We start from the raw sequence: 12,061 nt of genomic DNA, 5'->3' as shown, positions 1-12,061 counted from the left end.
TTTTAGATAATCTTCAAATAGACCGAGAGATTTTTTTGAAAAATCAACATCCACTACCTTTTCTAAATCCAAATTGACGATCGTACAGTATTTTGTTTTCATCTAGATAATTTGTTAACTGGTTATACATTAATTTTTCAAATATTTTGTCAATAGTTGGAAGAATAGAAATTGGACGAAAATTTTCAATTTTGTTGGTTTGTTGTGTTTTTTCAAAATATCTGGGTATTTGGCATCATTTACCATTATATTGAATATTTTTACAATACATTCTGAAACACGCGTTATTCGTATTAATAACATTTTGGGAGTAATATTATCATAAGCTGGACTTTAATTAATATTTAACGTGTCTAAAATAAGTTCAATTTTAGATTTATCAATAGATCGCAAGTTAAAGGTTGTTGTTGCAGGAACTAATGTAATAAAAAAGTTAATATTATCATTAATATCTTGTTGAATACCACTTCGTATATTTTGTAAAGAATTGTGGAAAAATGAATTAAACGCTAAAACTTTGTCATCAGTTGAAGTTATAACTTCATTATTTATAGATATGATGTCTTTAATTGATTTATCTTTCTTTCTAATTGTATTGTTTAAAAACTGCCAGGTTTTAATAATATCGCCAGGTTTTATAATATCAGATTATAAGTATAATAGCTGTTCATTAACTTCTTATTCAGTTTTACAGGCTTAATCGTTTCAGACGTTCACATCTATACTTATCATTTTTATTTTTTCTTCGTGTTTTTAACAATCTATTTTTTAAGTTTATTAACGATAATAATTCTTCCGACATCCAAGGACATATTTTATGACGAAAATTTACTACTTTAATTGTTGTTTTAATATTGCTGCTAAAGAAAGAGTTTTTACAAGTTGCTCACATTGTTCAGAAGAAGTGCTTTCATCTGAAATATTAAGATTCTTGTCCAAGTACAAACCAAATTTTCCATAATCTATCCAACGCACTTTATCTGTTGTACATTCATGATAATTAGAAGTAGTTTTCATTCCACATAGTATTACATTGTGATCAGATAATTTGTTTTGAAATTAGATATGAACAATTACTGAAAACACAATCAATACATGAGCAACTTCTGGTCTAGTTATTAGATGATGACAAGAGGAAAAATTATATTCAGAATATATATCCTTTAACGATTGGGTATACTTGTCTGTGGAAAATAGATTATAATTAAAATCTCCAACAAATATGCTTGGAGAATTTTTAACATTATCAAGTAAATGTTGCAACATTTCCAAAAAGAGTTCCTTTGTACATTTTTGCGATCGTTAAAGCGAAGTAAGTATCAAGGGTTTATTATTTATTTTAATATTTGGCAGTGGTATACAGATTAATTCCAAAAAATTTTGACTTTTGGCAACAAGAACAGTATAATTTATTTGTTGCGAAATATACATGGTTGTTCCACCATAATTGTCACCTCTACAACAATGCACTGCATTATATCCATTAATGGTGTACAGATCAAAATGTTTTTCTTCGAACCACGATTCCTGTACCGCAATAATCTCAGGAAGTATGGATAATTTAGCTATTTCGGATTTAAATCTATTAAATTTGTCAATAGATGAAATACTTCTTGCATTAATAGAAAAAATATTAAATGATTTCGGATTATATTCACTTAAGTATACATTAAATGTTTCAAAATTATAAAAATATCTAGTATTCATAATAATAAGTTAATTAAAAAAAAAATTATACAAAAATAATACTTTAACATTTAATTAGGAGACTCAAATTGAGGGTCATCATCATCGTCAACATCATCATCAACATCATCTTCATCATCACCAGAAACATCATCATTAATGGCATCCAATATTTTACGCTTAGCTCCACACCCAACCGTTTTACTCAACAATTCATCGACGTCATCCATGGTTTTCAAAATTATTTGCCTAGACTTTTCATTTTTCTTAGCAAAAGTATTTCCATTTTTAGCATAAATAAATTTGAATCCCTCTTCTTTTAACGATTTTGCATAGTTTAACAGTTGTAATGTTTCTTTGCAAAGAAAATCATTTATAAAAACATTTTTCAATTCATTTATTTCCTTTAATTTGGATTTCTCACGCATAAGTTTTTGTTTAGTTTGCTTGTTTGTAAATTTCACAACAATAGATTTTCTATTATTTTGTTTGTTTTTCTTATTCTGTTTATTTCCATTCAAAAATAGGTTTCATCTACATCATCTTCTTGAATATTGATGCCTGCTTTTGAAGCTATATTTAGAACAACATTCACGGCTGTCATTTTATCATCAACTTCGAATAACACCAGTCTTTTTGAACTCTGGTGTTATTTAAGAATTTGAAAGTAGATTTTATGTTCTTCACTTCTTCTTTAAGCTCAACATTCTGTTTTTTTAATGTTTTGATTTGTTTGTTATTTTGCTTTACGACATGAAATACATGGTTTCTCTTATATCGTCCAGCTGATTAAGTTTTGTTTTTATTTCTGCTATGTCGTTTGCACATACATTTTCTCTTGGCGCACAAAATTGACACTTATATTCCAGTGATGGATTTTTAATAAGGTTTTCATATTGTTTTTTATCAACTTTACTGCAAAGTGCATGTATAATTTTTTTTTGCAAATATCACATTCCAGGGCCTCATCACTTTCCAGTATTTCAGTCTTACATTGTTTACATATAACTTTATTTTTATTGTTTAAGCTTTTGCGAGTTTTGCCAGTCATTCTTTAAAACTTTAAGAAGAGCACAATTTCGCATACAAAATAATATATTAATGTTTTTTTTAAGTTGTTTATATATTAAATATTGATATTTATTTCTATAATTGGTCACCGAACTAAAATTGACGTTTGGTCACACAGAAAGTTGCCAGAGCTTGATATTAATAATTAATATAATTATTAAGAAAAGCGTATGAGGTATTTACCCGGCTGGCGGCAGCTGATTTTTACGTTATGGTTTATATGATAAATGATTACAAATAAGAAGACCCGTGTCCAACAGTGTTTGCTCTTATCACAAAGAACCAAAATTGTGAAAATATAAAGTCAAAAAATTATCTTCATGATCAGAATCCCAAAAATTAATTTTTTTTAAATGTTTTTTCCTTGTTTAGGCTTATAAGTAGCAAACCATTTTAAATTTAAGAAAACAGTTAACTACAAAAATGTACCTAAGATCTCAATTAAGCCGGCTTTACACGATCACACAAGTGATATGATATGTCAAAATTTTGTTTAGAAGTGTACGGATGGGATCGTCTAAACACAATATGTAATGAAACCATCACACATTGAGAGAGAATACAGATGGAAAATTTGACAGTCGTATGGCTCTCTTCATTTTTTGAAATGATTCAAAAAAGAATCCAGGCACTCCTCCCCAATGCGATGATGCTGGATGGTTCCAGGGTCACGTGAAACTGTAATATTTGTAAAATTTGTATTTATTATTTATTAAATGGAACGGACACTTCTGTGTCCGTTCTCTTTGAATGAAGTTCTCTTAATGATAATAATTTTACTTACTTAAATTCTACTAACTCTAGCTAACATTGATTATTCTTTGCTTCTTCATATTTCATGTTTCCCACCATCAAATATGAAGAAGTTTATTTAATCAGAGACACATGTGTACGAATTCTGCTGGCTAAGCATTTTCCCACAGCCAAACAACTATGTTGTTGTGTGTCGACTTTGAGAAGTACCCTACATATATTCAATATGTATGGGTCGCACAGTTAATCACACTACACCTCCCTTTTTACCAAAGAATAATCAATATTAATTCATTGATTATTCTTTACGCTTGTGTCTTGAATTTACTCTAATTCTAATAATTTTTAAGTAATGATAAAATAACGGTTAATATAAAACAGTTCATTAATTGAATTAATCATTTATATAAAAAAATATTAAATTAACTTAAATATTGAAATTACAAATTATATTATTTTTAATTCTATAAATTATAAATATAAGCTCGAACTTTTTAATCTTACTCTATTCCTTTCCTTTTTGGAAAGATTGATTTATAAATCTTACACAGAAAAGAAAAGAAAAACAAATATATCTCAGGTTTTTCATCAATTAAAATTTTAATCATATTACAATCAATATTTAATATAAGTAATAATTTATGTGATCAACTTTTCAATTCATTGTATCACCATATATAAATATTCCAATAAGGCTCTTCCATTTAATATGTCGTAAAAAATATATATTATATATAATAAAATTGATTTATAAATCTTACACAGAAAAGAAAAGAAAAAAATATTTACCTATATATAGTCAAATAAATTTCCATTTGAACAATATTTTCCTTATGGAAATAAAAGAACTTTATATCTTAATTGTAGAACCTTTTTATTCTGTTCTGATGAACACAGAATGATTGTCCATTTTCAGTTTGGAGTTCTACATTGTTATTGTCGGATACCCCGATGACCTTATAGGGTCCTTTATATAAGGGTTCCATTTTGTGTCGGGCTTCATTTGTCACTAACACTAAGTCATTTAGAGTAATACTGACTGGTTTCGCAGTTTCATTAGAGTCTTGGTGCCTTTTTAGTTTAGCATTATCTATTAGGCTAGCGGCTCTGCGATGTGCAATCTGAAGTCTAAATTTGACTTCCTTTTCATATGAGTCTATATTGTACAATGGATTGAAGTGATTGTCTTTGAAAGGTTCGAAAACTGGTGGCATTTTTTCCAAAGACTAACTCGAAAGGGCAATATTCATGTGGTGTGGACGGAGTTGTATTATAACAATACACAAAGAATTTTAACCATTCGTCCCAATCGGATTTATCTTCTGAAAGATAGATCGTAAATATTCGTTAAAGGTTCTGTGTGATCGTTCAACCGTATCTAGTGTCTCATGATGATATGGAGTAGAGTTTAATTTTTCTACTTTCATCAGAGTACAGAGCTCAATTAGAATTCGATTCATATATTTAGTACGCATATCTGTGATGATCTTTTTCATAGGGCCATATATTAACATGAAACCCTCCATGATTGCTTTTGCGACTGATCTTGCAGATTTGTTACTTATCGGTACTGCTACCAAGTACTTGGTTAAGTCGCACATTATAGTTATTGCGTACTCGTTTTGAGAATTGGACTTAGGCAAGGTCCTATAGTGTCTATAATGACAATCTCAAAAGGTTTGACTGGTGTTGGAGTTATGATAAATAATTCCTTTCCTTTATTAGCGGCTTATTAATTGGCATGTTTTACATTGTTTGACATACTTGGTCTTTTGTCAAGCCTTTCCAGTAATAAAGAAGTCTTATTTTCCTAATCATTCGAGTTATCCCGATATGTCCTCCGTAAATCGGGTCATGGTGATATTTTTGCATGATGACTAGTTTATTTTCAGCGGTTTTGATTTTATTTAATTGTGAGCACCAAGGTCAATCTTTTTAAGAGACCATTTCCTTTATTTTTAAAGTATTCTATATTTATTCCGGATATTGAAAATACAATCACCTAGTGAAAGTCTTAATGTTGTGAGACCAAGATTATTAGCTATTTTTTCAAGCTTTGGAAGAGGTGATCCAAATCGACATTTCCATTAATAACTATCTCATTCAACATATCTTCGGAAAGTTTTGTCTCTCCTTTGAGGATAATTAATTTATCCTGAGTAAAATGCAAAATGGGCATTTTACTGTGCTCCTGGGCATTTATTGCCTCATATACTTTAAATTTAACCGGCTGTGGTACTTGAATGCTGTCGGAATCAGTGGTATTATTGACATTGTTCCTTTTTGCTTGAAGTCGGGTTGTTACTTTCAAGACGTTTTTGACTTCTATATTTTTTATATCATTAAATTCAATGCGGGACAGTGCGTCTGCCGCATGGTTATCTCTTCCCCTAAGATACTCTACGACAAAGTCGTATTCTTCAAGGTCAAGTCTCATCCTCATTAATTTAGATGACGGATTTTTTAAAGAAAATAAATAGGATAGAGGCCTGTGATCACTTCGGATCAAGAACTTTTTCCCATAGATGTATGGTCGAAAATATTGTATTGCCCAATGTATGGCGGTAAGTTCTTGCTCTATAGTTGATTTATTTGATTCGCCTTTTGTAAAAGCTTTTGAAGCGAAGGCAATAGGCATTTGCATGTCATTGGTTTCTTGGCTTAGAACAGATCCGCATGCAAATTTACTTGCATCGGTTGTTGTGCAAAATTGTTTTGAAAAATCTGGGTATTGCAAAATATGTGGGCTCAAAAGTTGAGTTTTGAAATAGTTGAATGCTATTTCACATTCATGAGTCCATTCAAATATAAATCAAACGGCTTTTATTCTCTTTTTTGTCATACGGATGGAATTTCATTTTACTTTTTTATTAGACTTGTCGTACGTAAAGTGTGATCGTCAAGTGAAAAGTTTCCCGGAATTTTTTTAATTTCATTTGGTTTTTCTTTACTTCAACATTAGGGAGGAATACATTTATAACGATGCGTTTCAATGAACTAAATACGGGAAAAATAAAAAACATTTTTTTGAAAATTTACTCAGTTCCCTACCTGCGATTGAAAATCTTGATCTCAATGCAATATATTCAAACATTTTTTTCTGCAATCTTTTGGAATTGGGTGTCAAAAATTACGTAATTTTAAACTTGTCACGGGGAAAATAAATAAAATTGTTGTTAGTGTATATCTCGTCCGCAAAATGACATTTATTGTATTATAAGAAGCATACAATTTTCAAAAAATTCTGAAATGGACTAAACCAAATGCCAAATAATTTTTGGAATATTTTTCTGTATGAGCTAAAAATTACGATAATTTTGACACCCATTTCGATAAAAATCAAAAACAAGATGCCTTTTAAACCCACTAAAAATAATTTTGTGAACCGCAACAAATATTCATTCATTTGTAATATAATGTTTTCAAAAACCATAATTACGTCGAATTCATTTGATGAAAATTTTTTGTAAAATGTTTATAATATATTAAAAAATAAAGATAAAGACATTAAAATTTGTGAGGAAAAATATTCTGAATTGAATAATGTTTGTTTCAAACGAAAAATTCTAGATAGATAAACAATATTAAGCTATAATTAGTTTGTTTCAATAGTAATAATAATTTACAATTTTATTTGTTTAAATGATAAAATTCATATAATATTAACATTTTTATAAATTTTGTAAATTTTTAAATTTCACATATACAAAAAAGTTGGCATTACTGAATATGTATCAAAAATAAACGAAAGCTAGAAAAGGAGAATACTGATAATAGCTAAAATAAGCAACACTGCACAGTGTGGCAGAATGAAAATTTTTTGGAAATAAATCTGGCGTTTCTAAACGGCTGATCCGATCGGGATAAAATTTGGCGTGTGCGTAGCCAAGGAGTATTCGAGTTTAAGTTTTGAAGATGAACCCCGCAGATGCCCCAGGGACGGAGCTGTGGCGGCTCAAAGTAAAAACATGCTTGTACATACTACATATCTCTTATAATATCCGAGTTATAGGCATTTAAAAATTTAGTGATACAAAATTTACCATACCTTGGTCCGCCTTTTTTTTGAATACCGGGCGTAATTTTGGACCAATGGACCCTGTTGGTTAGACAACAAAATTTCCAATAATATACAAAAAATTTCAGATCAATATCATTTACAGATCCAAAAATATACGTTTTTTAATTTAAAAAATTTTAGATTTTTGCCGTTTTTTTGCCCAAAATGTGTCATAACTCTTTTATTAATAAAATAAAAGTTTCTTTAAGAACATATAACAATTTTATAATTTTCTAAAAGGTATCTTTACGTAGAACGCATTGGCGTAAAAAACTTGTCCTATTTTTTGAAAATGTTGCCAATGCGTCCTTCCGAATATGACATATTTTTTATCAAAACTTCAACTTTGGGCGACATGTTCTAAAATCCCAAAGCTGGGATCAAAAACTGAAAGCAGTTTCCCAGCTCTGAAAGAAATGTGGGCTCTATGGGCAAAAATGTAAAAAATCCCATTTTTGGGATTTTCATTCCTATTTTTGGGAATTGCGGTATGCCCTTTGACCTTTTCAATTTTTTTTTTTGCATTTTCTTATTTGAAATGACAAATTTAACAAGCGTTGAAGATTTCATTGAGTTTTGTTCATAAATAAAGATTTTGTCATATATTACATATTTGTTAAATTTCTAAAACTATGATTTATATCAAAATTTTAATAGGGTCGCAGATAGCTACAACAATTTAGTCCATATTTATCCCTTAATATCTTTTTTTAGTTAGATATGGAAATTCTCGACCCTTTACAAAAAATTTCAAGCCAATATCTCAATTACGTTCAAAAATATGTTCATTTAAACCTGTATCCTTTAATTTCATATTTTTCATATTTTAGTATTAAATATGACAGAACATGTTTAAATCTTATATTTACCTATTTTCTATTTGTTTGCTTATCCTTATAATTGAAAGGTCATATTATGCTTAAATTTTCAGAAATTTATAACTATTTTTTACCTAAATTTTTTCGACAGATCATTTCGTTCTGTTTCGTTTATGATCATGTAGGTAAAAATATACAGGTAATGATAATTTCGATTCATTCACTAATAAGAAATATCAATGACTGAATTACAGGTTATAGTAATATAGTCCTAAATGTTAATAGGTAGACAGTTCGTAATTTTTTACTTTGGAATACCTGTATCGGAAGTGACAAGAATTGGTATATTGGTATCAGATTTTAAGTACCATATTTAATAAATCTACAATGAAGATTACATTAAAGTACGAAGAGTTGTGTTTCATTTTATGGAGTGTATCTTCAAAAGGGCCAGAAAGAATTAAAGACATTTCAAATTATATAAAAACTACATTTAGTAGAAAAGTAGACAAAACAGGCATATCAAAAATTGAAAACTTTTTAAAACTTTTTGATGTAAAAAGTAAGTCTGTGGATGGAAATCAAAAGAAATTTCGGTTAAAATTTTGTAGTTGGATGGAAACTACTACGGAAACCTCAACTTACAACACATCAGCAGGAGCGCCTCGCAAGTCATACGAACACTTATGTTCAAGGTAAAAAAAGAGGGTCACACAAAAACTTTTTTCAATCTCAAACGAGGAAATTGCTGATACATTTAACGAAATGCTGAAAAAGGAAAACCAACCTATGGATGCCGTACATATTGCAACTATTCTTCCTAATGCATCACCAAAACGACTTAAGCGAATTGTGGAAAGTATACCAACTCCAACATCACAATCAAATTTTACTGAAGAGGAAGCAATAGCGCTTATGTTGGAACTGGGTCTCAGTCGAAATAAGTACGAAATATTAAGGAAAGCTCTGCATGAAAAAGGACACAATATATTACCATCATACAAGGCGATCCAGGAAAAAAACAAACTATCCTACCATCACCTATTGCTGTTAATGATGTGGAAGCTTGTACTGATATATCATCTTTGCTCGAAAACACAGCATCAAGAATTGTGTCAGACTTTTCAGAAGACCAACTAAGGAAAATTCATAACTGTGATGTTGTCTTAATGTGTAAGTGGGGATGTGACGATTTATCAGCACTTCCAGAATACAAACAAGCTTGTGGAAGTCGGACATTAGCAGACTACAAAAGTGTATTTATGTCATCATTAGTGCCATTACGAATTCGTTTATATTCCCTTAATCCATCATCGTCAAGCATCGGAAATTCATTTGAAGATATATGGATCAATACAACTCCAGGTTCAAAAATTTTTTGTAGACCCATTGAATTTGAATATATAAAGGAGTCAAAGAAAACAACAATAGATTTAGTGGAATATTTAAAAGATGAAATAAATGCACTGGAGCCCATTTGCATAAAAATAAAGGAATTCTCTATTAACGTATCATATCAGCTAAGCTTAACAATGATTGATGGAAAGGTCAGCAATGCCATAACAGACTTCTTCCTTCTGGAGATGCTCAATATGTAATGAGAAAAAGTCGCAATTCTCAAATATAAACAAAAGCAGAAGTATTAATGAAGAAGTCCTGTCTTTCGGAATTTCACCACTTCATACCAGAATACGATTTTTGGATTACTTTTTACACATAGCATACGACCTCAAATATAGAAGTGTGCCAGAGAATCTTACTAAATCAACAAAAAATAATGAAGAATTGAAAGAACTGAGAGCTGCGGAAAAAAGCAGAATCCAAGAAGAATTTAAAGTTCAGATGGGATTAAACATCGACAAACCACTTCCAAGTTGCGGTAGTACAAATGACGGTAATACGGCGAGAAGGTTTTTTTTCGTGATTTTGAAATTACTTCAAAAATAACTGGAATCGACAAGGAGTTGCTTCGAAGAGTTAACACTATCTTAATGGCACTGCATAGTAAACATAAAATTAATGGAAATCGATTTGGGGAATATACATCTGAAATTTCTAAATTACTTGTATCTCTGTATCCATAGAGGGAACTAATACCAACAGTACACAAAGTATTGTGTCATGGTCAAATAATAATTGAATCGAATATTCTTCCACTTGGAGAGTTAACAGAAGAAGCCCAGGAAGCGAGGAATCGAGATTTTAAGCATGTTCAACTTTTCAGCTCAAGAAAATGCTCCAGGCAATCACAGAATGAAGATAGTTTTAATAGTTTACTTCTATCTTCTGATCTTGTTCTTTCAACTATGCGAAAAAGATGGATTTGTTATGAAACTCTATCATATAAAAACGAGGAAGATTTAAATTACTTATATTACCTTCTGGATATGTATACCGATATGACAGATTAATTTATAGAATTGGAATTCTGGCAACGCCATGCCTGAATAGAACGTGTGCATCTCTCAGCTGTCTATTACTTTTTACATTTTACAAATAAAAAATAACTTTTAATTATTATTTTGCGACAATTTGTTATTTTGTCATTGCATTAATTGATAAAAAATTGGAAAATAATAAATTCCATTTAAATACAAAACACTTATTGCTGTGCCATCTAAATTGGTCTGTTGCTGCTGTTGTTGCTGCTTGTGTGTATACATACTGAAGTGCATTGAGCCATTTTCTTCTTTTTGATTTGTTGCTGTTTGATTGATTATGCCGGTCACTAAAACAGTTAAGTGTGGAAGCTGCAATGATTCTATTAGAAAAACTGAGGGCAGCATCTTGTGCAACGTATGCAAGTTGTGGCTTCATCTCCATTGTGCCAATATTGCAGAGAAACATCTAGCCCTCTTTAAAGATAAACCAACTTCGTTTGCATTTACGTGTGCTACTTGTGGTAATGGTTTTAACGACGATGGTTCGCTTCGGGATGAAGTCCGTGCTATAAAGACCAGTTTGGATAATTTCATTAGAGTTAGCCAGGAGGATCGCGATTCATATCGAAATTCCTTAGCTGAAATTCTTTCAGAATTTAAAAATGAAATGTTGTCTTCCAATAAGCTAATGAAAGAAGACATTATTGCTTGTTATAAATTGATAAATAATATTGACACTTTGACAAGTACAAAAATTAAATCCCTGGAATCAGAAAATCATGTTCTCCATTGTAGGCTGTATCGGGGAGATATTGTTTTAAGTGGAATGCCATCTGGGTTGGATAATCTTGCTTCTGCCATAACATCGTTGTGCTCCTTTTATGACATTAATATTTTTGATCGTGATATTAATCATGTCTGCTGCATGAACAACAAAAAGCTAATCCTTGTGAGGTTCAATTATGTGTCGGTGCATGACAAACTTATGAAGGATTATTTTAAAACAAGATCGTTGAAAGTGAGTGATGTGATTGGTGGTGAAGTAAATAGTCGTGTGTTTCTGAATGACCACTACTCTCCGGCTGCTTCAAAGTTGAGTTCTATGTGCAGTAAGTTAAAGCAACAGAAAGCCATTTTGAAGTATAATATACTCAATACCGATAAGGTCCAGGCAAAGTTAACATTATCTGATGGTCATGATGTGGTTTATGATTTGGACCAATGTTCTGGATTGTGTAGAAGCAGTAATAACTCTTCACTTTAACTTTTTTATCTATTTATTTTTCTTTTTT

This window comes from Lucilia cuprina, chromosome 2 (genome assembly GCF_022045245.1).
Source record: "Lucilia cuprina isolate Lc7/37 chromosome 2, ASM2204524v1, whole genome shotgun sequence".
NCBI lineage: Eukaryota > Metazoa > Arthropoda > Insecta > Diptera > Calliphoridae > Lucilia > Lucilia cuprina.
The sequence above is the reverse complement of the archived record's forward strand: the minus strand, read 5'-3'. Positions refer to the sequence as shown.